This window comes from Dermochelys coriacea, chromosome 8 (assembly GCF_009764565.3).
Source record: "Dermochelys coriacea isolate rDerCor1 chromosome 8, rDerCor1.pri.v4, whole genome shotgun sequence".
NCBI classification, from domain to species: domain Eukaryota; kingdom Metazoa; phylum Chordata; order Testudines; family Dermochelyidae; genus Dermochelys; species Dermochelys coriacea.
Window position 1 is genome coordinate 92,765,544 of NC_050075.1, and position 25,732 is coordinate 92,791,275.

A 25,732-nucleotide genomic window follows, 5' to 3' on the forward strand; every position below is an offset into this window, starting at 1 on the left:
TTGGTAAGATCTTTCCTTAAATCTTAAGATTGATAAGGTATTGTAACAGAATTGTTCTTATAAACAAAGAAAACCTCCTTAACATCATTATATGTATCATAATAACATTGTATCATGTGTGTATTCTCTTATATTTTATTCCATACATTGTTTACACATCCTGTTAATAATCCTGTGTGTTACCTGTAATAGTTTGTGTTAGATGTATTAATAAAACTTGTTTTCATCAATTTCCCTCCTCACATTTTGTTGACAATCCAAATAACAGTAATTAAACAGGGAAGAAGTCTAAAGTTAGCACCCATGAAATATGTTCTTGTAATATCTTGTAACATTTTAGAGGGATTAGGGAGACAACTCTTAGTCCTGAGATCACACACAAGCAAAATAAGGGTTAATCTGATGGCATCATATCTAATGATTACCCTCTAACAATAAATGGCTACACTCTTTTGTTACAGTAAGCATTTGGGTCAACAGATGTCATTGTGACAGTGAGAAAGGCTGTTCATGTAGCTTTTCTAGCCCAGAAATAGGAAGTACAGGAAAATCTAAACAAAAAATCCTTTCCTTTCCCAATTTCCAGCCTAGTTCTGAAAAAAAAAATCAGCAACTTCTAATTGCACTGGCTGTGGTTACCCTTGCTCTGGGATTAGCCCTTCAACATTAACATTTTGGGGTGATTTCTCCAGCCAAAGCTCTGAAACATTTGCGATTCTCTCATCACCAATTTTAAACCAATTCTCACACAGCATGAGCAGAGGAAAAACGAAAAGAACCTTATCAATCAGCTTTCTCCAAAATTAGGAATAAACTAGAAGCTACTGGACCTTAGAGAGACTTACTAGAGCCATACTAACTGAAGTCAGCAACTGAAGTCCAGAAAATTGATCCCAACATGACCAACTCTTGCAGCTTGAGTTCCAAAATTAGGCACCTAACTGGTCTGATTTCCACAGGTGCCAGGCATGTACACGGAGTTCTCAACTGCACTATTGAATGTTCTTCGTTATTGCCCACTGCATTGCACTTGCCCCACTGCTGGAGTTCAGGGTTCTTGCCCCACTGCATTGTGTCCCAAATAGGTGTGGCAGGAGTGGCATGCTCCTGCTGTTGCAGAACTTCTGGGCCCCTTACTCCTTTCCAGTAGCTCCCCTTATTGTTACGGAACAGGAAGGGATGTGGGAAGGAAGGAAAGAGCTGCAATAGATTTTGGTCAGAGGGGGGAACTGAGCTCAAACATTATTTGGAAAGGGGAAGTCCGGGGAGAGGTGCATAAGCCAACTCAGAGTTGCTGTGCTTTTTATGAAGTGGCCTCCCCTGCTGTGGATCAGATGTAGGTTCACCTGAGCAACTCCTTCCCTTTACTCCCTTCCCCCTATCTGAAATCTGCTTCTCTGCTTGCCTCTCACGCTTCTCACTGCTCCCTGAAGGTGAGAAACCAGAGGGCTACAACTAAAATAGAACATGCCGTTAAGAATCCTTGAGCCCCAGCAGAGCAGGGGGCCAGCTGCAGCAGCCCAGAGGCAGGGGATGGAAGGAGCAGCCACTATTAATTGTTGGGGCTCATTAATTGCAGGGCTGGTGGCATTAATGGTGTGTGTGGTGGGGGAGAGAACTGGCATGAACTGTGCTTGTGGGATGCATGAATTGTATTTGGGGCTGTCAAAACAGGGATCCTTCTCCCTTTCCCCCAAAGTGCCCCACAAGCTGACAGGTCAGGGGTCCTGTTCCTACCTCCATAATATCCTCAGCAGAGACCCATGCCAAGCCAGACTCCAAATGACCAAAACACAGAACACGTGTTCCATTACAATTCATACTACAGGCAAAAGATTACGATGTTTTTCCAATGATAAAGCCTGTTTTTTAAGGATCGTCTCCCACCGTGGGATACAAATAAATCTGTTCTACAATCTGTAAGAGCCGCCCCACACCCCCAAATACACAGTTGAGCTGTCATAAATTGACAACAGGTTTATTTATTTCCCACAGTGAAAGAATATTCTTAAAAAGAGGTTCTACAGTTAAAAGCTTTATAATCTGTCAATTATAAAGTGATACACAAAAAAATAGGGATGCTCCACATTTTTATTGCAAGTCACACATTTGCAAGTTTCAATGCCAAGGGTCATGCCTGTGTCTCTTACTGACTTTCCAAGACTGAAAATGTTGGTCAACATGTACTCTTACTGCAGTCATTGCTTGACTTTGGTTAATACTAAGCAATATCCAGACTTAAGGTCTGTCAGAAACAAAGGTTCTCCCATTTCTTCCTCTACAAGCCAGTTTAATATTCTTTCCTGTAGCCAGGGATATGATCTCTAATCATTGGAAAGATTAATCAGTATCACCATATGCAGATTGACTTGCTACATTTTCTAGCACAATTCTTATGGACACAATTACATATGCCAAAGACCAGAAACACCATATGCTCTCTAGCAGACATGGTCTTGGGTCCTCTGCATTCTCTCAATTGTCTCTTTTATTCTCTCAAACTATATAGTGCACAGAATAGAGTGCCCTAAAAATTTACACATATGCAAAACGGACATGAATACATGAAAATGTTGCATATTGTTAACTTATTCAGAGCCCATGATGGGTTGTGTTTCTGTGATATTCTGGACTATAAATCAAATGCACAGACAGGATAGTGTTTGAATCAACCAAAATAACCTGCTCAGATTTCCAGCAGTAAATATTTTCGATACCATAGGCTAGACACACAGAGAAGAAGAAATATTTCCAGCACAAAAAGCATGTCTAAACTCACCACTGAAGTCCATGGAACCAAACTTTATAGAAAAAGTTTTTCTTTTTCTTTATAGAAAAGTCCTGTACAATAATGAAGAAAACAGCAGATTCTATAGAAATTATTCTGAAGAGCAATAGAATTGAACAGAGACTGATATTCTTAATATAGGGGATTTTAACCTTCCTTTAGAATTCTCTGGCAGGGATTTAATTCTGTGAAATCCCATTGGATAGTTCAAAACTACATAGAAATCTTATTATTTTCTATATAATGATACAGGCTAGATTGTGACTTAAAAGCCACAACCCTGAACCAGGGGCAACACAATTCTTCACTGCCTTAGGAGGACACGAGAGACAACCCCTCTAAGAAAAGCACAATTCAGTTGTTAGTCCCTACATAGGAGGGTTGTGGCAGGAGCACAAGCAGCTCCATCTTTTAGAACAGAGGTGGGCAAACTACGGCCCGCAGGCCACATCCAGCCAGCGGGATTGTCCTGCCCAGCCCTTGAGCTCCCGGCTGGGGAGCCTAGCCCCCCTCCCCTGCAGCCTCAGCCCGCCAAGCCGCCAGCACTCTGAATAGCGGGGCTACAAGTTCCTGCCGGGCAGCATGGCTGCAAGAGCTGCCGGCTTGCCACAGTGTTCTAGACTGCGCGGTGGCATGTCTGGCTCTGGCCAGGTGGCGCAGGTGCCAGTCCTGGTGCTCTGAGCAGCATGGTAAGGGGGCGGAGAGTGGGGGGGTTAGATAAGGGGCAGGGAGTCCCGGGGGCAGTCAGGGGACAGGGAGCAGGGGGGTTGGATGGGTTGGGGATTCTGAGGGGGGCAGTCATGGGGTGGAAAGTGGGAGGGGAAAGATAGGGGGAGGGGGCCAGGCTGTTTGGGGAGGCACAGCCTTCTCTACCCAGCCCTCCATATAGTTTTGGAACCCCAAAAAAATTGCCCACCCCCTGTTTTAGAAGCCTCTTCCAGATGGGCTTCAAAGTCCATCTCTCCCTCCCCCAGAGTCACTGCTCACAGTCTATAGAGGTTTCCTATCAGAGATTCAAATATGTTAATGACCAGAAGCCCAAAGGTCCAAACCACACAAATCAGCCATGGAGATTTATTTGAAGAATCACAGTATTCACCCTCATCTTTAAATTTGCAACTCTTTCTTTCAAGTGCATTTTCAAAAAGAAAAAAACATATTTCACATCCCCAGTACTATTGCATATAACACAGATATTAGCAGCTATCAGAGTAGCAGCCGTGTTAGTCTGTATTCGCAAAAAGAAAAGGAGTACTTGTGGCACCTTAGAGACTAACAAATTTATTAGAGCATAAGCTTTCGTGAGTTACAGCTCACTTCATCGGATGCATTTGGTGGAAAAAACAGAGGGGAGCGGCTAGTTTCACATCACCATTGCACTACCAACATCTGCCCTGGAAGCAACAGACATAGTGGCCTTCTCGACGAACTTCCACACCTCATGTGTCCTGAGGAAGGGGCAGCCTTTGCAGGCCTTGAACTCAGTGAAGCTCAGAGACTGCTCCCTCCCTGCACAACAACAGCGTAATCCACCTCCAGAGAGGCCCTGCTCCCTGGTGCAGGGAGCAGGCCTGGCACAGCAGCAGGCATATGCTGCAAGCCCTGATGGCCAATAGCTGTGGGCACACTCCCTTACTGTAGGCTGAATTGAAATAAGCATAATCTAGTCCTCAGTTATCACTACACAGTATTGGGTGTGCCAAAGCTGTCTGCCACTGAGAGAAGTGCTGGAGTGGGGAGAGCCACTGCAAGGGTTAACTCAGGACTTGCAGTGCACTGTTTTACCTGGAGAAGTATTTCCCTAAAGAGGAAATCATCCCCCATAAGCTGGATCCTTTGGAGAGGAGGGTGCTCCCCAAGGAAACCTTCATTTTGAATCACCTGGGGCTCTGGGCCTGCTTGTGATTTAGAGGCGCACACAGCGCCAACTAGTGGCCGAAATGAAGTGTGGCCGACTGCTGTTGAGTCAATTGGGAAACTTAACTAGCAGCTACAGTTTCATGATCTTGTCTTGTTCATTTTTTCTGCTTTCCCCTCCCTTCATGATTAGACAGCATTGGCATCTCCCTGTTCCCACGGCAGGCTAAGAGGGCCTGCTGTTTCTAATGGATTTTAAAGGGGAAAAAAGATAGAAAAATGTCAAGCTAGTGAGTGGGATGGAGGAAAGGGAGTCAGGGATCTTTAACGGGTTTCAGAGTAGCAGCCGTGTTAGTCTGTATTAGCAAAAAAGAAAAGGAGTACTTGTGGCACCTTAGAGACTAACAAATTTATTTGAGCTTAAGCTTTCATGAGCTACAGCTCACTTCATCGGATGCATTCGGTGAAAAATACAGATTTGATTAGCAACATCTTCCGAGCAGGACACTCATTTTGACAGGATTGTTTAACGTTTATAATTGACAGAGAAGGCAGGAAAATAAAAAAACCAAAACCTCAGAGATGTTCCAATAAGCCTCTTTTACAGACTAGCCTCCTTTTAGTCTGGGTTCAGCAATCACTCACACCCCCATGGTTACTGTCCTTTGTTCCAGTTTTTTTTAGGTATCCTTTGGGGGATTCACCAAATGCATCCGATGAAGTGAGCTGTAGCTCACGAAAGCTTATGCTCAAATAAATTTGTTAGTCTCTAAGGTGCAACAAGTACTCCTTTTCTAAAAGAAACTGGAACAAAGGACAGTATTAAGGGAGACTATGCTAGGCTGGGGAAGACGCTTAAGGAAATTGAGGCTCAGGTGATCTTTAGTGGGATCCTTCCTGTTCCTAGAGAAGGGCAACAAAGGTGTGACAAGATTATGACTGTCAAAAGATGGCTTAGGCAGTGGTGCTATAAGGAGGGCTTTGGGATGTATGGCCACTGGGAGGCGTTCACAGACAGAGGACAGTTCTCTCGGGATGGACTTCATCTGAGTAGGGAAGGAAATAGACTTCTAGGATCAAGGCTGGCACAACTGATAAAGAGAGCTTTAAACTAGGAATTAGGGGGAGATGGTTGGGAGATGTCCAGGTAATCTCCACGCCAGATTTTAGCATTGAGAGGGAAGAAGACGAAGTAAGAAAGGATACAGCCGTGGGTAGGAGAATGTATATAAGGAGCGAGGGCAGTGTGGATACTAGTCTAATAGGTTATACTGGCTGTAGAATGACTGTGCCTAATACAAAATGTGAGCGAGGCCAAACAGCAAAAATTAAGATGTTTGTACACCAATGCGAGGAGCCTAGGTAACAAAATGGAGGAACTAGAGCTACTGGTGCAGGAAGTGAAACCAGATATAGGGATAACAGAAACATGGTGGAATAGTAGTCATGACTGGACTACAGGTATTGAAGGGTATGTGCTGTTTAGGAAAGACAGAAACAAAGGTAAAGGTGGTGGAGTAGCATTGTATATCAATGATGAGGTAGAATATAAAGAAATAAGAAGCGATGCAATGGATAAGACAGAGTCCGTCTGGGCAAAAATTACATTGGGGAAGATAACTAGTAAAGCCTCTCCTACGATGGTGCTTGGGGTGTGCTATAAACCTCCGGGATCTAATTTGGATATGGATAGAGCCCTTTTTAATGTTTTTAATCAAGTAAATACTAATAGAAACTGCGTGATCATGGGAGACTTTAACTTCCCAGATATAGACTGGAGGACCAGTGCTAGTAATAATAATAGGGCTCAGATTTTCCTAGATGCGATAGCTGATGGATTCCTTCATCAAGTAGTTGCTGAACCGACTAGAGGGGATGCCATTTTAGATTTAATTTTGGTAAGTAGCGAAGACCACATAGAAGAAATGGTTGTAAGGGACAATCTTGGCTCAAGTGATCATGAGCTAATTCAGTTCAAACTAAATGGAAGGATTAACAAAAATAAATCTGCAACTAGAGTTTTTGATTTCAAAAAGGCTGACTTTCAAAAATTAAGGAAATTAGTTAGGGAAGTGGATTGGACTGAAGAATTTATGGATCTAAAGGTAGAGGAGGCCTGGGATTACTTTAAATCAAAGCTGCAGAAGCTATCGGAAGCCTGTATCCCAAGAAAGGGGAAAAAATTCATAGGAAGGAGTTGTAGACGAAGGTGGATGAGCAAGCATCTTAGAGAGGTGATTAAGAAGAAGCAGAAAGCATACAGGGAGTGGAAGATGGGAGGGATCAGCAAGGAAAGCTACCTAATTGAGGTCAGAACATGTAGGGATAAAGTGAGACAGGCTAAAAGTCGAGTAGAGTTGGACCTTGCAAAGGGAATTAAAACCAATAGTAAAAGGTTCTATAGCCATATAAATAAGAAGAAAACTAAGAAAGAAGAAGTGGGGCCGCTAAACACTGAGGATGGAGTGGAGGTTAAAGATAATCTAGGCATGGCCCAATATCTAAACAAATACTTTGCCTCAGTCTTTAATAAGGCTAAAGAGGATCTTAGGGATAATGGTAGCATGACAAATGGGAATGAGGATATGGAGGTAGATATTACCATATCTGAGGTAGAAGCAAAACTCAAACAGCTTAATGGGACTAAATTCGGGGGGCCCAGATAATCTTCATCCAAGAATATTAAAGGAATTGGCACCTGAAATTGCAAGCCCATTAGCAAGAATTTTTAATGCATCTGTAAACTCAGGAGTAGTACCGAATGATTGGAGAATTGCTAATATAGTTCCTATTTTTAAGAAAGGGAAAAAAAAATGATCCGGGTAACTGTAGGCCAGTTAGTTTGACATCTGTAGTATGCAAGGTCCTGGAAAAAATTTTGAAGGAGAAATTAGTTAAGGACATTGAAGTCAATGGTAAATGGGACAAAATACAACATGGTTTTACAAAAGGTAGATTGTGCCAAACCAACCTAATCTCCTTTTATGAAAAAGTAACAGATTTTTTAGATAAAGGAAACACAGTGGATCTAATTTACCTAGATTTCAGTAAGGCATTTGATACCGTGCCACATGGGGAATTATTAGTTAAATTGAAGAAGATGGGGATCAATATGAACATCAAAAGGTGGATAAGGAATTGGTTAAAGGGGAGACTGCAACAGGTCCTACTGAAAGGCGAACTGTCAGGCTGGAGGGAGGTTACCAGTGGAGTTCCTTAGGGATCGGTTTTGGGACCAGTCTTATTTCATCTTTTTATTACTGACCTTGGCACAAAAAGTGGGAGTATGCTAATAAAGTTTGCAGATGATACAAAGCTGGGAGGTATTGCCAATTCGGAGAAGGATCGGGATATTATACAGGAAGATCTGGATGACCTTGTAAACTGGAGTAATAGTAATAGGATGAAATTTAATAGTGAGAAGTGTAAGGTTATGCATTTAGGGATTAATCACAAGAATTTTAGTTATAAGTTGGGGACGCATCAATTAGAAGTAACAGAAGAGGAGAAGGACCTTGGAGTATTAGTTGATCATAGGATGACTATGAGCTGCCAATGTGATATGGCTGTGAAAAAAGCTAATGCGGTTTTTGGATGCATCAGGAGAAGCATTTCCAGTAGGGATAAGGAGGTTTTAGTACCATTATACAAGGCACTGGTGAGACCTCACCTAGAATACTGTGTGCAGTTCTGGTCTCCCATGTTTAAAAAGGATGAATTCAAATTGGAGCAGGTACAGAGAAGGGCTACTAGGATGATCCGAGGAATGGAAAACTTGTCTTATGAAAGGAGACTTAAGGAGCGTGGCTTGTTTAGCCTAACTAAAAGAAGGTTGAGGGGAGATATGATTGCTCTCTATAAATATATCAGAGGGATAAATACAGGAGAGGGAGAGGAATTATTTAAGCTCAGCACCAATGTGGACACAAGAACAAATGGGTATAAACTGGCCACCAGGAAGTTTAGACTTGAAATTAGACGAAGGTTTCTAACCATCAGAGGAGTGAAGTTTTGGAATAGCCTTCCAAGGGAAGCAGTGGGGGCAAAAGATCTATCTGGTTTTAAGATTCTACTCGATAAGTTTATGGAGGAGATGGTATGATGGGATAATGTGATTTTGGTAAGTAATTGATCTTTAAATATTCAGGGTAAATAGGACTAATCCCCTGAGATGGGATATTAGATGGATGGGATCTGAGTTACCCAGGAAAGAATTTTCTGTAGTATGTGGCTGGTGAATCTTGCCCATATGCTCAGGGTTTAGCTGATTGCCATATTTGGGGTCGGGAAGGAATTTTCCTCCAGGGCAGATTGGAGAGGCCCTGGAGGTTTTTCGCCTTCCTCTGTAGCATGGGGCATGGGTGACTTGAGGGAGGCTTCTCTTCTCCTTGAAGCCTTTAAACCATGATTTGAGGACTTCAATAGCTCAGACATAGGTGAGGTTTTTCGTAGGAGTGGGTGGGTGAGATTCTGTGGCCTGCGCTGTGCAGGAGGTCGGACTAGATGATCAGAATGGTCCCTTCTGACCTTAGTATCTATGAATCTATGACAATAACCATGGGGGTGTGAGTGATTGCTGGACCCAAACTAAAAGGAGGCTAGTCTGTAAAAGAGGCTTATTGGAACATCTCTGAGGTTTTGGTTTTTTTTATTTTCCTGCCTTCTCTGTCAATTACAAACGTTAAACAATCCTGTCAAAATGAGTGTCCTGCTCAGAAGATGTTGCTAATCAAGTCTGTTTTTTCCACCGAATGCATCTGATGAAGTGAGCTGTAGCTCATGAAAGCTTATGCTCAAATAAATTTGTTAGTCTCTAAGGTGCCACAAGTACTCCTTTTCTTTTTTAGGGATCTTTAAAATTGATTTCCACATCAAGCAGTTCAGGACTCCTTAAATCCCAGAGCAAAACTGAGATTGAGTGCCCCTGTGATGTGTATTTCCGGTAGTAATACTTGAGCCTATGAATGATGTAGTAAAGTGATCATTATCTGCTTAATTGGGATTCCAGAACACAGTATTACGGGATTGAGCCATGCTCCACCACTTTCTGTTTGTCAGTGTGCATTCCCCCTGCATAGAGTTTGTTGTGCTGAACTTGAATCCAGCAGCAAGTTCTCAGCCTGCACCTGTGTGAGTAGAATGCTATTTATTGTTGCACTGGGCAGCACCTTTGAAAAAAAAAAAGAAGACACTTTTGAAAAGCACTATTTTGTAGGGGGACTTTCCACCCTGACTGGCCTTTGTTACATGCTACAGCCATTTGAGGGTGAGGTTATAGAAAAAGGTATTCATCAGCGTTATTAAGACTACCCTTTTCTAATCTTTCTGGGCACATTTTCCTCTTTGCATTTTGTATCTTTAGCCCATATTGTGGTTCATATTTGGGCTCTGATAATTAGCCAGGTGTTCCATGGATATCTTAATAGCAATGCTATTTTTACTTTTCAATCACAATGCTGCCCATGGAATCAGACTTGTGTTCCCAAGGGAGGACTTTAGCTATATATACAGAATTTGCTCTCATTTGCACCGGTATAAATACATAACTTCAAAGCAGATCATCTGGATTCACAGTGGTATGACTGTGAGCAGAATTTGGCCCCTAACTTTTATACTTAATGGAATTTTATTAATATTTTCTGAGAAGTGCTTTGTTAATTTTATATAGTCAGAAATAGAATTGTAAAACATTAACAGCCTTCCACCTGATTTTTCTCTTATGTGGGTTATTATGAGTTTATCTTCCGTTCAGCTATACTGTATTTTAAATTGTTGGCATTGGCTTCTGTAGTGTTGGCAACCATCATTGATTTCCTCCAGTTACGTTAACAAAGAAGGAGGGCGAAAGAAGGATTTCTGGGCTTTTAAATAAGAACATTCTGAGCAACAATGTCCTGACTTTGCCCACTGAGATGCGTTGGCAATTCATTTGTTATTTGCACCCAAAGTGATTTTGCTTCAGAAGCATTACTTCATGCAGTGTAATCACAAAACCTTTGCTAAACCCACTGTCTTAGTTCTACTGAGCTATGGCATACAAATGCTAAAAACTAATCACAAAGCCAAAACAAGATTGTCAAGGTGTTCTTGGCTGAAGTACAATCAAATCTTTATTGAAGCAGCACAAATAGTTCTTCTGCCATAGCTAAAGCTGTGTCAGCACTTCTGTCATGAGCTCTTATTTTCAGAGGTTTATATTAACCTGGATACAGAATTTCACTCCGGACTGCAGAGCTTCACTGAGGAACACATTTATTTAATTAGTCTGAATAAAAACAAAAAAAACTCTATTCATCTGAGTAGAGAATTATTACTCTATTACATTTAATTCTCGGAAGAAGCAAACTCCATGTCAGTTGTTAATCATAAGCAGTATGTCACCATAGGATCTTATATTTTTACTCTACTCAATGAAGTGGTTTTGCAGAACCCCAGATGAAATTAAGGAATGAAAAGGTTCTTAACAAAAGCCTGCAACCTTCTGTCCCAGCAAAGCAAACACTACCCATCTGAAAGCTTTAAGGGCCAAATTCTGCAATCTACTGTGTGCTTTCAACTCCCATGGACGTCTAGAGGAGCTTTGTTATTCATTTCAGTAGTTCTAGGACATGGAAGCATTCAGCATCTCCTGCCTAAAATGGGTACCAGGGACACCATAGAACAAGAATTCCAAAGAGAACAAAGATTTCAGAGTAGCAGCCGTGTTAGTCTGTATTCGCAAAAAGAAAAGGAGTACTTGTGGCATCTTACAGACTAACAAATTTATTTGAGCATAAGCTTTCGTGAGCTACAGCTCACTTCATCAGATGCATTTGGTGGAAAATACAGTGGGGAGATTTGTATACACACACAGAGAACATGAAACAATGGGTTTTATCATACACGCTGTAAGGAGAGTGATCACTTAAGATGAACCATCACCAGCAGCGGGGGGGGCGGGGGGGGGAGGAGGAAAACCTTTCATGGTGACAAGCAAGGTAGGCCATTTCCCGCAGTTAACAAGAACAAGAACATCGAAGAACAGTGGGGAGTGGGGTGGGGGGGAGTTCCTCTTTTAAACAGAGATGGGCGTGGGCCTAACTCCAGCTTTTTAGTTCAGGCTTATCTCCTCTCCCAACAAATATATACTGCACAGATGCAGAAAAATATGGCAGGGTTACTCAACCTTTTCCATCCATGACTACAGTAGTGTATAGGAATAGGGTAGAAGCAGTCACTATCTATTGAAAGGGGTACCACCCTATTCCTATATACTTCAAACCCTCCCCACCCCCTTCAGCCACTTAAAATCAATCTCTTCAGTTTCCTCTCAGAAAGCCTCTAAGTGAAACTTCAAAGGCAGTTCCAGGTCCTTCAGCTTATGTAACATGAATAACAGTGAAATGGACCCTTAATGATTAATGGTTTATGGGGTATTTCTGGCATCTGAGATGGATCTGATCATTAAGTAACTGAGTAAATTTGTCTGAATGGATGATCAGACACAGGCAATGAGGAGTATCATACCACCTCTCCCTCAGATGCCCATCCAGAGAATATGGCTGGGAAAAAGGGAATCCTGCTTTCCCCAGCTGCCAGAATATCCTATTGGTGCTCTTGACAGTGAACACAAAATTAAAATGCCCCAGAATCAAGGGAGAGCAAAGAGTAATTAAGGATGTGATTTAAATCCACATTCTTTGGATTTGCATGGATTCACAGAATTAGGTTCATGTAGCCTACACAAAACAAAAAGACAATTGTATTATTAAAAGTTGTTTTCATGATATGTGGGGCCTTTCTGAAATGGTATTTTTGATCTGTACCAAAAATCACTCAAGAAAGCCTGGTTTTGAGAGTTTTTCAGTCAATTTTTCCAGCTTTCATTGGATTGGATAACTCGGATAAGGAACTGTTATGAGCTAGGTTATACCTCGTTATGGGTTGAGTTAAGATCTCATTGAAACTGATGAGTGTGAATGCAGTGTTCATTTAAGATAGCTGTAAGAGATCGTTAAGGAGCCATACCTAAAACAAGGCCTAATGTCCGAAAAGAAGTACCACATGGGTTGAGGTTTCTACATATTGTTCTGACAAGGTGGAGGTCTGTGTCTGTAAGCATGGCAAAGACTAGCTGTGGCATAGGGGGATAGATGAGAAACTGAGAGGTAAAGCAGGAAAGCTAAGGTGCTGCCAATAAGAATGCTGTGGCCTTGGGAGAAGACTAGAGAGAGACAGGTTAAGTTCTTTCAGCCAGTACCCCAACCCAGAAATGTGGGGCTGAAAGCTAAGAAACTATTCCTTTTCTTTTTGGTTTCTTCTGCCTTCAGAGAAACATGACTTTGTACATTCCTTGTAAATGAACAAAATCGCATCCAAGAAAATACCAGACTCTGTCATCAATTTCTACTTCCAACTGGAACAACCTACAAGCTCCTGAACTTTCACTAGCCAGTTCAATTGAAAAGGGGTAACAATACAGGTATGCATTCAAACTGATTTTAGTCTATCTGAACCAACCAACTGAACCTTTGTACATTTGAATCACTAGATAAAATTAAAACAGTACTAGAGAGTATATTACTCTGAGTTGGAGATGGGCACACTATTACTTCTCTATTGAGTATCATTAAAAATATTTAAGTTTCAGAAGAGAAATGGGAAAAGTTTGGGTTGGAACTTTTTTTTATTCAAAAGAAAATAATGAAATTGGCATGAAAGACACCTAGGCAATTTATTCTTTAAAAATATTTCTCCTGACCCTTTGGAAATGCCTCCCTCTATTTTTAGTAAGGATTCTTTTCAGAAGAACTTTGATTTAAAAAAAAAAAAGAGTAAAAATTGCTTGATAGCTAAATGTCCGTCTAATGACCAGAGCTAATAAGGAAAATGGTTCTAACATTTCTGTCTCTGATAATGGTTCCATTGTTTTGATCTTAGAGGCATAAATTAAACATATAGTCAGTGATGCATTCCCCTGACTAAATCACCTGTAAGATTGCATTTTGTATTTGAGAACTATTTTGCAACATCTGTTCCCAGAATATGATGCCACTGCTGCTTTGATGTGGTTAAGTAATTTTTGCACAATCATGTAATAGATTAAATTATACTTAGTCTTCCTTGAAATGTTTTTGATGAGGGCTGAATGTTAGGGGTTGCTTAGAACCATTCACTCCAACTGAAGCCAATGGAGTTGAAGGCACTCACCACCTTTCAAGAAATGCTCAGTTTGTTGCAGAATCAGGCCCCCTGTGTGCAGCCCCCTGCCTGCTCTGTACAATTTTAGCATTCGTACATCCTTGTTCCAAGAGCTATGATCTGGAATATCAAACAATGAAGATTTCTTTCCCTTCCTTGGCTGCCTTTAGAACATGTAATAAAAGCGACTGCTCTGATAGCACTAATGTAATATTCTAAGAAGTGGGTGCAGGCTTACAGGCAAAAAGGTTTACGAGCTCTAACCTGCTCTCGTTAAAATCAACAGCAAACTTCCCCTTCTCTTTGGTGATGTGGGAAGGAGGCTTGAGCTGGAAAATGAGCTTGGAATGATTGCTTATCTCTTTACATTTAAATTAGTGTTTAACGATGAGATTAAACAATCAACAAAACACACATTAAGCAGATATTTGCATTAAAATGACTTCATTAGCTGATCCATTTTGGGGAAAAAGTATTGTCTGTCTGGTATCTCTCACATTAAAATACAGCAGAACCTGCATAGCCTGGTCACACAAAGCTTTTATCAAATTAAAAATCTTTGTTGGAATTCCATATGGTCTCAGGATGGTTGGCATTGTTTTAGCTGATATGATTTCCACCATGATTTTTCCCCTAGTATAGATTGAGATGATCTCTGTTTAATACATATTAGCTGGTTGACATTAAGTGTAGCTGGGGGAGCCTAGGTTTAAGCACAATCAGCATGTGTTAACCTGTGTCTAGACTAGGGTCAAAATCATGGTATGTTAGCTAACAAGATGTCAACCACAATCTCTTTGCCCAATCTAGACAAGGCTAACACATAGGAGGAATCATGTTTTAGGTCTCCTGGGTTAGCATAGTCTTTTTAATTTGCCCTGGTTTGTGTGAGTTCACCCCAGTTAAGTTTTTTCTTTGAGTTGTTTTGCTTTGAATTAAACTAAAACCTTAAAGCAAAACTCATTCCGGCCTGAAACTGCAACCATATGAAACCCGGAGGTGGCTGAGGTTTTTCTAAAATGTGGCCTAAGCTCAAATCATAATTCTTGCCCAGGTTGGCAAATATGCTCAGAGTTTCTAGTTCGTAACAAAATTAGAAGCTAAGTGAGTTCTGCCTGGTTTCAGGCTTTGTTCTAGACGCATTAAATAGCCACAGTAACAAATTCTTTTCCTTCCATTGAAGTTAATAGTAGAGTTCCCACTGACTTCAACCAACAAAAGATCAGACCCTAAATATATAAATCCCAACACTTTCCAAAATGAATTCAGAAATCCTCTGTATAAGAGGAATCTTTTAGCCTGTCCCTATGTAAGATAACATATCCTATGTCAGAGTGGTCTTTCTGTGGCCCACTGTTCTAATCTGATGTTTTGTTTGGAAAATTGGAGATTGAGTCACTAATTAATTTACTTTTAGCATAATTCACCCAGAAGACTTCCGAACAATTAGTACTCTGTTCTGAAGGACAAAATTACTTTGACAAAGTTATGCCCCTGGGCTACTCAATGATGTGTGTAGTGTTGGAGATTTTCAGTATATGCCTAGAATTGACAGAGATTCGATATATAGGGATATCCCTTAGGATTCATTTATGTGATAACTTTACTTTTGTTGGCATGGTAATATGTTGTCTTTTAACCTGATTTAAGGAGGAGCTGGCCCCAGCTTTAGTCCTCATTGTTTTGGATATCAAGTTGGAATCAAGATTTTGACAAATAACAAGCCTAGTATGACTTGTACCTGCTCTATAAATATTGATGACTTTAATACATTTTTGTGCATATGCCGCTTAAAGGTATACTTCCTTATCTTGAACCAGGCTGCTTGACTTGAATGGACTTCATCTTGATTTTGCTCTGGTATAAGTGAGATCAGAATCAAGCCCAGTGCATCTGGAAGGTTAGGGATGTTGGGATGCCATTAGGAGTGTGTGTCAGGGCACTTGCCATTACCGGTGGGTAGGAAGTCAGAAGGATTTAATCAAGTAGAAAGAGATGCAGGGATGTTTAGAGTCCCACAGTTAATTTTTCAGGGTGTAGGTGGTCAAATAGGACATTGGAGGAGGAGGCTGTGGGTTTGTGCTATGAAGGGCTCTGACAAAAGAGGGAACTGTGAGGCACAGGGCCTTGCCTGCCACATGGCAACTTGACCTAGGCTTAGGACTGTCCATCCAGCCACTGTGATTCCTTTGGTGTTACCAGCTACTCTGAGTGCCATAGCTAGTGGTCCCAAGAATAAAAGAGATTCCTTCTGGGTGTCTCTATGTGAGTAAAAATATTTTGATGGCTGTATTTATATATAAATTATATAGATATAACTTTGTACAGCCTCCTGCTCCTGAATTGCCATCCAGGATCTGGTCTATAATGTATTCTTTGAGAAGCAGAGAAAGGAACCTCAGCTGTGTAAATAAGTGTTGCTCCACTGAGCTCTGAGTGCCAGCCCTGTCCTCACTATCAGTACAATAATCCCTTGCTAATGTCTGGGAGACCCATTGTGAATTAATGATTTTTTAAAATATATATTTTAGAAAGTAGGTGAATAAATATGATTACAAAAAAATCAAGGACAGTTGATAGTAAAGGAAGAGTTGTAAAATTTGAAGAAAATAATATGATTCTTCACCAAAGAGCTGTGTTGAGAAGTAGGGTGGAGTTGCTGGGGTTTTGGGTAAAATGTCAAGCTGGTTGGGAAGTCATGTTTTCAGTTTTCAAGTTTTTCAAGGGTTTCCATCCCTACAACTGGAATGTTTTTGATGTATAGGGAATTTTTCTCAAATCTTCATTTTTGTTGCAAAAGTCATTTTCCATTGAAAAACTGTTGCAACAGAAAATTTTTGACCAGCTATATTAAAAACCATTTGGTTTGTAGCTCAGTGAAGGGAGAATTAGAATAGCTACTAATATTTTATTTTTATTTTTCCTAGATTTGAAGTAGGGCCTTTTTGCTCTCTGTGACATATCTAGTATTAAGCATTATCAGTACCCATCCCTATTTATACAGAAGAGTAAAGACATTACATTCAATATATTCAGCAAAAGAAGGAACATAGAGGTGATCAAATCTGCTAAAGTTATTTGCACTGTGCATTGCTTGATAAATAATATCCACTTCAGAGCTGAGTGCATGCTAGCAAAGGTTAATGGTCTTGCTGATGCATTGTTACTTTAGTAGTGGCGGAAACTCAGTTTGCTGGCATTGAAATCAGACAAGAGCCTGAATACTGTTTGACACTACAACAGAATACTGGCAGCAGAGAGCTTTAACTCTGCTGCCCAAAATACGTTGCAAAATTACTCTAAGAACAGACATGAATACTATTGTGCTACGCACTTGCCAGTTCTACAAGGAAGCATGGTTTATGTAACCACTGTCCAAATAAAAAATTTTATTTCCTACAGTTTCTTTTTCACTGTCAAGTTTTAAGAAGCATGGTGCATGCATGTTTTCACACAGCTAGTGGAGCTTTGAACTCTTTTACAGAAGTATGAATAAAAATAAGGAGAATTATTGGGATGCAATAGTGCAACGAACAGAGTCGGAAGATATCAGCACACAAGAAATTAGTATATAGTTAGCAACATTAGTGACACAAGTTGGTACTTATCAAAATGTAGGACTATGGGTGATGGTATTGACTCTTATTAGAAGTGAATACTTTGAATGTGCTCTAACACTTCTGCTTCCTTTTACAGGGGGTGGACAATAGATAGCCAATCTAAATCTTATGCAAAATAGCCTGAGTTGAAAAAAGAGCCATAAATTGAGCATGCACGAGTGAACGTAATAAGAACCACTCCCACTCACATAAGTAAACAATGTGCTGCTTTGCATTGATGAAACTATATCAGGCCCCACATATATGCAACACACATCCACTGTGGAAGTTAAGGTTGGAAAAGGCTAATACAACTGCACAGCAAGGATGATCTAGTATATGGATTTGGATTAGGAGGCAAAACATAGATCACTCAGGAGTCCAGTGATGGATCAAAATCTCAGCTGTTGTAAATCAGCACAGCTTCACTGGCTTCAAGGAGCCATGTGACTTTATACCAGCTAAGGATCTGACCCTTTAAGTTATTTTTTCTCTGCTTGGATGGGGGACCAAGGAAAACCCAGGCACTGCAGGAAGAGTTGCTGATTCAGTAGGTGCTGGCGTTTTGCATTTTAGTCAATACAAAGGTGATAAGAGGTCTAGAAATACTTGGAAACGAATGCTGAACCAGTGCCCTAATATAATGACATATAATAGGGAACTATGCCCACTAGCTGGCAGGTGTCTACGCAAAAGACATCTTTTTCTTGCAATTTATTTTCTCTCCCAATCGTCAAGACTGAAGTGGCTCAGAGGTTTAGTTGGGCTAAATATCCAAAACCTGGATGCTTGTCCAAACTTTACTCATATAAAACTGGGCTGGAAATATGATAACTGGCTTTCCTTGTGGGAACTCTGGGTGGAAATAAGCCCCTAAAAACAGCCTGTCTCATAGCTTCCCCCCAACCCCTGCATCTAGTTCAGCCCTGGCTGAAACCTGGCAGTACAGTGGCAATTAAAACTAATGAGAAAATAAAGATTAACCAGACATTTGTGGCCCACAGAAGAGTTTGTCTGGTTCTGTTTCCGTGTTGTGTGAAGCTTCAGGTCAATTCTTATTCTAGGCAAACTGCTTTGTTCATCCTTCACGCTCTTGTGCCTTATCTGGAATGTACCTATAACTGTAGAAGCAACTGAACCACCATGTAAGTTGACACAAATCTAGCCCTGTGTTCTAAGTTTATTTTGCTAACACACCCAGTGTCCTCTAAACTTGATGTCCCCAAAATTAAAGATAATAAGATTAATTAATTTACAGACTTTAAGAAAACAAGTTCATGAACAAGATGAACTATACATTCAACCCTCCCGAAGGCCATTGGAAAGGGCACAGGTTATGTGGGATAATATCATGTCAGTCTCTTGGAGATCCATGCTAATAGCAGTCGCATGGTTGGTAACGAACTCTGGAGTGAGAGGAAGGTAATATTTTTGGACATTGTCTGAGCAAAGAGCTGAACTCAAAAAGTGCTTGTGAACAGGGGTAAGGAGAGGATAAATTCAACTAAAAAAACCTGACAGTTTATTAATAGAGCTGTGCAAAAATTTAGAGCTTAGATGGAGAGTGAGAGTTAGGAGTCAAAGTTCCATACTGCTGTGCTGTGAAAACACACAATCTTCTGTGGCTTTTGCAGTCACAGCGACATGAGCTGAAGCACATATGTAAAAGTAAAAGTAAAAAGTAAAAAGTAAAAGCAGATGAGATTTTGGGCTAGTTAATAAGGCATTAAAATAGATAATATGGTAGGGACAAATCTTGTAAGAAGAGTGTAAGAGATTTAATTACATGGGGGAGGAATTTGCAAATAAATGAAGAATCCAACAGTGCTCTAGCTACCTTTTCTTCAAAGGTTTCAGAGGGGTAGCCATGTTAGTCTGTATCAGCAAAAACAATAAGGAGTCCTTGTGGCACCTTAGAGACTAACAAATTTATTTGGGCATAAGCTTTCGTGGGCTAAAGCCCACTTCATCAGATGCATGGAGTGAAAAATACAGTAAGCAGTGTGTGTGTGTGTGTGTGTATATATATATATATATATATATTTATATATATTTATATATATATATATTTACACACACAGCACATGAAAAGATGGGAGTTGCTGTACCAAGTGGGGAGGCATCAGTGCTAATGAGGCCAATTCAATTAAGAAGGAAGTGGTCTATTCTCAAAAGTTGACAAGAAGGGGTGAATATCAAGAGAGGGGAAAATTACTTTTTGTAGTGACCCATCCACTCCCAGTCTTTATTCAGGGCAAATCTGATGGTGTCCAGTTTGAAAATTAATTCCAGTTCTGCGGTTTCTCGTTCAAGTCTGTTTTTGAAGTTTTTTGTTGTTGTTGAAGAATTGCCACTTTTAAGTCTGTTTTTGAGTGTCCAGGGAGATTGAAGTGCTCGCCTTTTTTTGAATGTTACAATTCTTGATAGGTTTCAGAGTAGCAGCCGTGTTAGTCTGTATTTGCAAAAAGAAAAGGAGTACTTGTGGCACCTTAGAGACTAACAAATTTATTAGAGCATAAGCTTTCGTGGCATCCGATGAAGTGAGCTGTAGCTCACGAAAGCTTATGCTCTAATAAATTTGTTAGTCTCTAAGGTGCCACAAGTACTCCTTTTCTTTTTACAATTCTTGATGTTTGATTCGTGTCCATTTATTCTTTTGCATAGAGACTGTCCGGTTTGGCTAATGTACATGGCATAGGGGCATTGCTGGCACATGATGGCATATATCATATTGGTAGATGTGCAGGTGAACAAGCCACTTATGGTGTGGCTGATGTGGTTAGGTCCTATGATGATGTCCCTTGAATAGATAAGTAGACAGAGTTGGCAACGGGGTTTGTTGCAGGGATTGGTTCCTGGGTTAGTGTTTTTGTTGTGTGGTATCTGGTTGCTGGTGATTATTTGCTTCAGGTTGGGTGGCTGTCTGTAAGCGAGGACTGGCCTGTCTCCCAAAGTCTGTGAGAGTGAGGGATCGTCCTTCAGGATAGATTGTAGATCCTTGACAGATTGACAGAGCCAGAAGTCACCTACTACAGGACAGACCCAACAAGGAAAGTAACAGAACGCCACTAGCCATCACCTACAGCCCCCAACTAAAACCTCTCCAGTGCATCAAGGATCTACACCCTATCCTGAAGGATGATCCCTTATTAGTGCTGTTAGGAATTATGCTCAAGACCTCAAAGGGCTTTTTTCAATTACAACCGTGCTGTTCTCCAGTTCATTGTTATAGTATAAGAGAATTAATGCTATATTTTAATTGTTTAATTCCCTACCTCAGTCTTATTTGTTTACTCTTCTTTATATTGACTTGAATAAGTAACTCATGCTCTTAGACTATTTCAAGCCATTCGGAATTGCACTGACTTCTTTGTATCATAAGCAAATGTTATCACATTTATATGAGAAGAATCTTATGGCAAAGATCTGTCCTAATAATACTGAGGGACACAACACTCCTCTCTATCTGAAGCTGTTTTCTTTCATATGCATACCCTGTTTTTCATATCCAGACCCATTCTTTATCCATTCAGGCAGCTCACTGTGGAATATTTTAGTGTTTTGTGGCTACATCTTTTGTGAGAATCTATACCAACTGTCCCCCAAAAGTTCATGTAATCAGTAATTCTATTAGTCCTGTAGGAAAATAGCTCCATCACTTAAGCATTCCGTCATTTCTCGAGAATAATGGTGCTAAGAGCAGCTTTGTCCTGTCTATATCAACCGATAAACCATTCCAACACCACTTCAAGAGTTGCTCCGTGATCATCTTCAGCTAAGTGTCAATTCCCTTCTGTTGAAATAGCTTTTGGGGCTCTGTAACCTTTCACTTACCTTATTTACATAGTGAGCCAATTTTGTATAGTGGTTAAAGCGCAGGCATCTTTTTGGGAGGCAGGGGACCTGGATAATACTCGCTTTACAAAGGTCAATAATTTTTGAGATTTTTGGATAAAAAGGTGCTTTATAAACCCTAGATGTTGTTCTGAGCCCTCATTTGCTTGAAACATTTGTATGGCAAATTGATTTTAACCTCCATTCAATTAATTTCCCATGTTAAGTCTTTTTGGGTTGAGCATGGACCAGTATTGTTCATGGTGGTATTGGAGGTACTGAGAATAAGTCATGCCACAGTCTGTACTTTTGACTCATGCATATCTTTACTGATGAAAGCTGGTGGGAAAGAAGTTAGTCCATTGCCAATGAAGATTGTCTACACATTCTATAGGAAGGGCAGAGGACTGGCTTCTGTGTAGGAATGGCATTATTGAACAATATAATTTAATGCTGGCAATCTGTTTATCTACCATACAGTCTCTCATCTACCATTTCTGGTTAAGATGACTTAAAAGGATGTGGCGAGACAGCTGTTGTAGCAGCTGCATGCCTCAGATCTCCTGGAGCCTTATCAACCTTGGTACAAATCTGGGTACAGCCAAGAGTTGATGTCTAGTGGCATATGATCTCCCTCTTGGTAATGGATGAAGTTCAGGGTAAAATCCTGGTCCCATTTAAATCAATGAGAGGTTTGTCATTGACTTCAGTTGGGCCAGGATTTCATCCCTTGGTGTCTATGCTGATGTTGTTAGGATTATCAATGGCCTTTGATAGCATTGATCATGAGAGGTCATTGGTTTGCCCACCAACCACATCAGGAGTAGATGGGGCTGCCGTTTTAGTTTGTTTTTTAAAGAGTATTTTTGTGGTTTGCTTTGCTCTTGGAGGTGGATGTATTTAAAAAGAAATAATACCCAAACAATAAGACACAGTGGTTCAAATTCTTTGCTCAGTTATAATTGTTCAGCTGAATAACTTCATGTGGGTCGCACAGGTGTAAATGATGTAGAATTTGTCCTGATGTGTGTGTCTATTGTATGCAGATCAAAGAACTCTCAGAATGAATTATCCTTGTACGAAAATCACATTATGTAAATGACGTTACAAATGACATAACTTCTGAATCAAAAATCAGCATTAATAACTGCTGAAAGTTCTTTAAAGAAAATTGCATCTCTAGCGATAACAGCAGCTCAGAACTTCAGAGCTTGCACCCTGCACTCCTGTATACTGCGATTCTGCTACAGAAATCCATAATGATAACTGAAACCGGTGTCAGTCAGAGCCAGAGGGAACGGCATGAGATTCTGATTTGTAAATATCACTGGACCACTCCGAAGTGGTCTCATTTTCTGGCTCTGCCTCAAGCATCATTTGAAGGGCTAATTTTGTTTCATTTCTCTCTGTTTTCAGCTATTTAGCATAATTAATTTGATCAGCCCAGTGAAAGGAATGCTGCTTTCTTTCATGCCACAATGATGTAATTTCTTTGACCCTTATTTTTATCACACCGGGGTGGTGGGGGGAGAAGTTAGTGCTGCTAGTAGAATACTCACTCACTGTTTCTGTTAGCAGGTATGTGGGCTAAACACCTGCCATGCTAGGCTGATAACCCACTAGGACTAGTATTTACTTCTTAAACAAGAGAGAGATCAACATGCCTCGCAGTGTGACATGTGTTAGATTATCTCACTGCAGCAGGTAACTAACACCATGTGATGTAATGGAATCTGATATAAACTTGGAAAGCATGATAAGTGTTAAAAATTGAATGGCATCCATAATATGGAAATGTCACTTTTTCTCAGAACCTTGTGCATACTGATAGGTGGCATCTCCATGGGTAACTTTGGAACAGGGGCAAGTGTGGCTGGATACAATCCAAATTTTTGCTTAAACTTGAAAATAACTTTAAACTCAAAATGTTAAGGTTCCAAGAAGTTCTGATCACTAGAGTGCTATAAGAAAAGGAGGACTTGTGGCACCTTAGAGACTAACAAATTTATTTGAGCATAAGCTTTCGTGAGCTACAGCTGCATCCGATGAAGTGAGATGTAGCTCACGAAAGCTTATGCTCAAATAAATGTTAGTCTCTAAGGTGCCACAAGTCCTCGTTTTCTTTTTGTGGATACAGACTAACACGGCTGCTACTTAGAAAGCTATAGGTTCCTTTAAATAGGTCCCAGTTGTGTCCTGTGAGTGATGGGTTTTTTTTTGTTTTTAACACAGACAGTGATTAGCATTTTCGTCACCACGGCCCTAATTCAGCAAGACACTTAAGCATGTGCTTACCTCGAAGCATGCGAGAAAAAATGGGACTAACGTGCTTAAGCACTTGCTGATTCAGGGTCTGTGTGCCTGATTTTGTACTCTTGGCATCCATGATACAGGATTAGGCCCTCTATACCTTATCGTTTCTATTCTGAGAACTGCACTCACTTCCAGTAGGCATCTGCAGCCTAGGGAGACGTTCTGAAGACAATGGGCAGGATTTTCAACAGTGCCTACAAGAGACGGGCATCCAGCTCCCCCTGTAAGTCAATGGGACGTAGGTGCCCAAGAGTTTTTTTTGGCATTTTTGAAAATCCCACCCAATATTGTTTCAGTCTCCCACATTAGAATCCTAGCCCCAGCTGCTCTGAGGAGTGAGATGTCTAATTGCACTCTCTACCTGAGCCAAACTTTTTGACATTGCTGCACAGTGTGTCAGGACCAATCACTCTTGTGTCTTTATCTTCCATGTGACACGTAGGGCCGTATACCAAATTCAGCAGAACCACCAAGATGTGCAGGCACATCAGTCCACCAGGCCACCTTGCTGTAACCCTTGTCCCCCTTACTCCATCCCCTCCCTCCTTTAAGTCACCCTCATTCTTTCTTTCAAATATAACAATGAGGCTGTAAGCTCACTGGGATAGAGGCTGTGTTATTTCTTTCTCTGAAGCACCTTGTGCACTTTTGGGTGCTATACAATTATAATAGACTCGACAGACTATGGTTCCCATAGACCACGGGTGTAATATATGAACATCACAATAGGAGGCCTGGCATTGATTACACGCACACACAGTTACAGATAAAGCCATTCAGGCTTGCAAATGTGTCCGTCTTCCTCAGTTTGACTCATTCAATCTTCCCTTATTCTTTTTTTTTTATAGCTGTGTTATGATGATGATTGGGTTTGCATTCAAAGTGAAGTCATATTGTAAGACATAGAGCTCAGGATAATACTTTCATTTTTATTTTACGGGCTCTTATTTGTTTTGTTTACAATTATCAGCGCCTGCCGAGGCTTCTCCAGAGAGTGTTTTTTAAAGAAGCAGGTGCATATTCGGCTCATGTAATGGATTTGCAGATATTTGGCCATAAATAGATAGTGTTAAATGCTGCTGTAAAAATGAGATAAATGTTTATTACTTGAAAGGTTAATAAAGAATCCACCTGGGACCCTTTAGAAAAGAACTAATTCCTTTTAAGCCTGCATGAAACCAGTGACAGTTGTGCAAGATTCACAAGCAAATTGCTTGCCTAAAAGATCCTGAAAGCACAATAAAATAAATAAATAAAAAATCCCCAGGCTGCATACCGAGTAAATGGCGTGCAAAGCATTCGGGAGATAGGTGCCATTTATTATCTAATGTAAGCACTTAGTACTGGCATCTGTTTACAAATTTCCACACTGAGCATTAGGCAAGCCCCATGTAGGGTTTTGCTTTCATTTCAAGCCCTGTTATGAAACAGTAGGATTTTTAACGCTGTACACCTCTGGGGAGGAGCAGAGGGGGGAAGACTTCTGAAACAGTCAACAAATAATACAAAACGTCAGTCAGAAACGAAGGCAGCACATGCCAAGGTAGCTGGTGATTAATGTATATATCTTTACTGAATGAATGGGTTCTAGCCTGTCGCCTTGACAGCTTAAAAGGTTTGACATTTTGCTTCCTTTACCCTTTCTGTGGTGTATGGAAATAATGTATAATGGTCTGGATGGAAATATAGAATTTATTTTCATAAGTTCATGGATGATGTCATAGCTGACAGATCTGACAATTTTCCACAAATAAGTGCAAATAACTTCCATACTTTTACCTAGTCCAATGTATTTATATAACACAAACTCCTTTAAGTTTGTTACATTTTACCATTTACATGGCCTCTCACATCTGGCCACCTGTTTTAGTTTCCCTGAGGGAGGTGCAATTTTCAGATCCTCCCCCCAGATGCTTCCCTTGTGTCCTCCCAACACTTTCCAACATCCACTCTCTTCTGCAGACATCACTCAAGTCTGTTAGTTATAACTCTCCTTTCCCCTAGCAGTTAATATATCTAGCAACAGCTTCTCTCAGACTGTGGCCAAATTTGTCCCTGGTGTTCAGTAGCCTCATGGTGTAAGAAATGAAGCCAAGTGTTCTGTTTCTACATATCAAGGCTGTTACATATCCTTTCTACACACTATCCATGGAATTACACC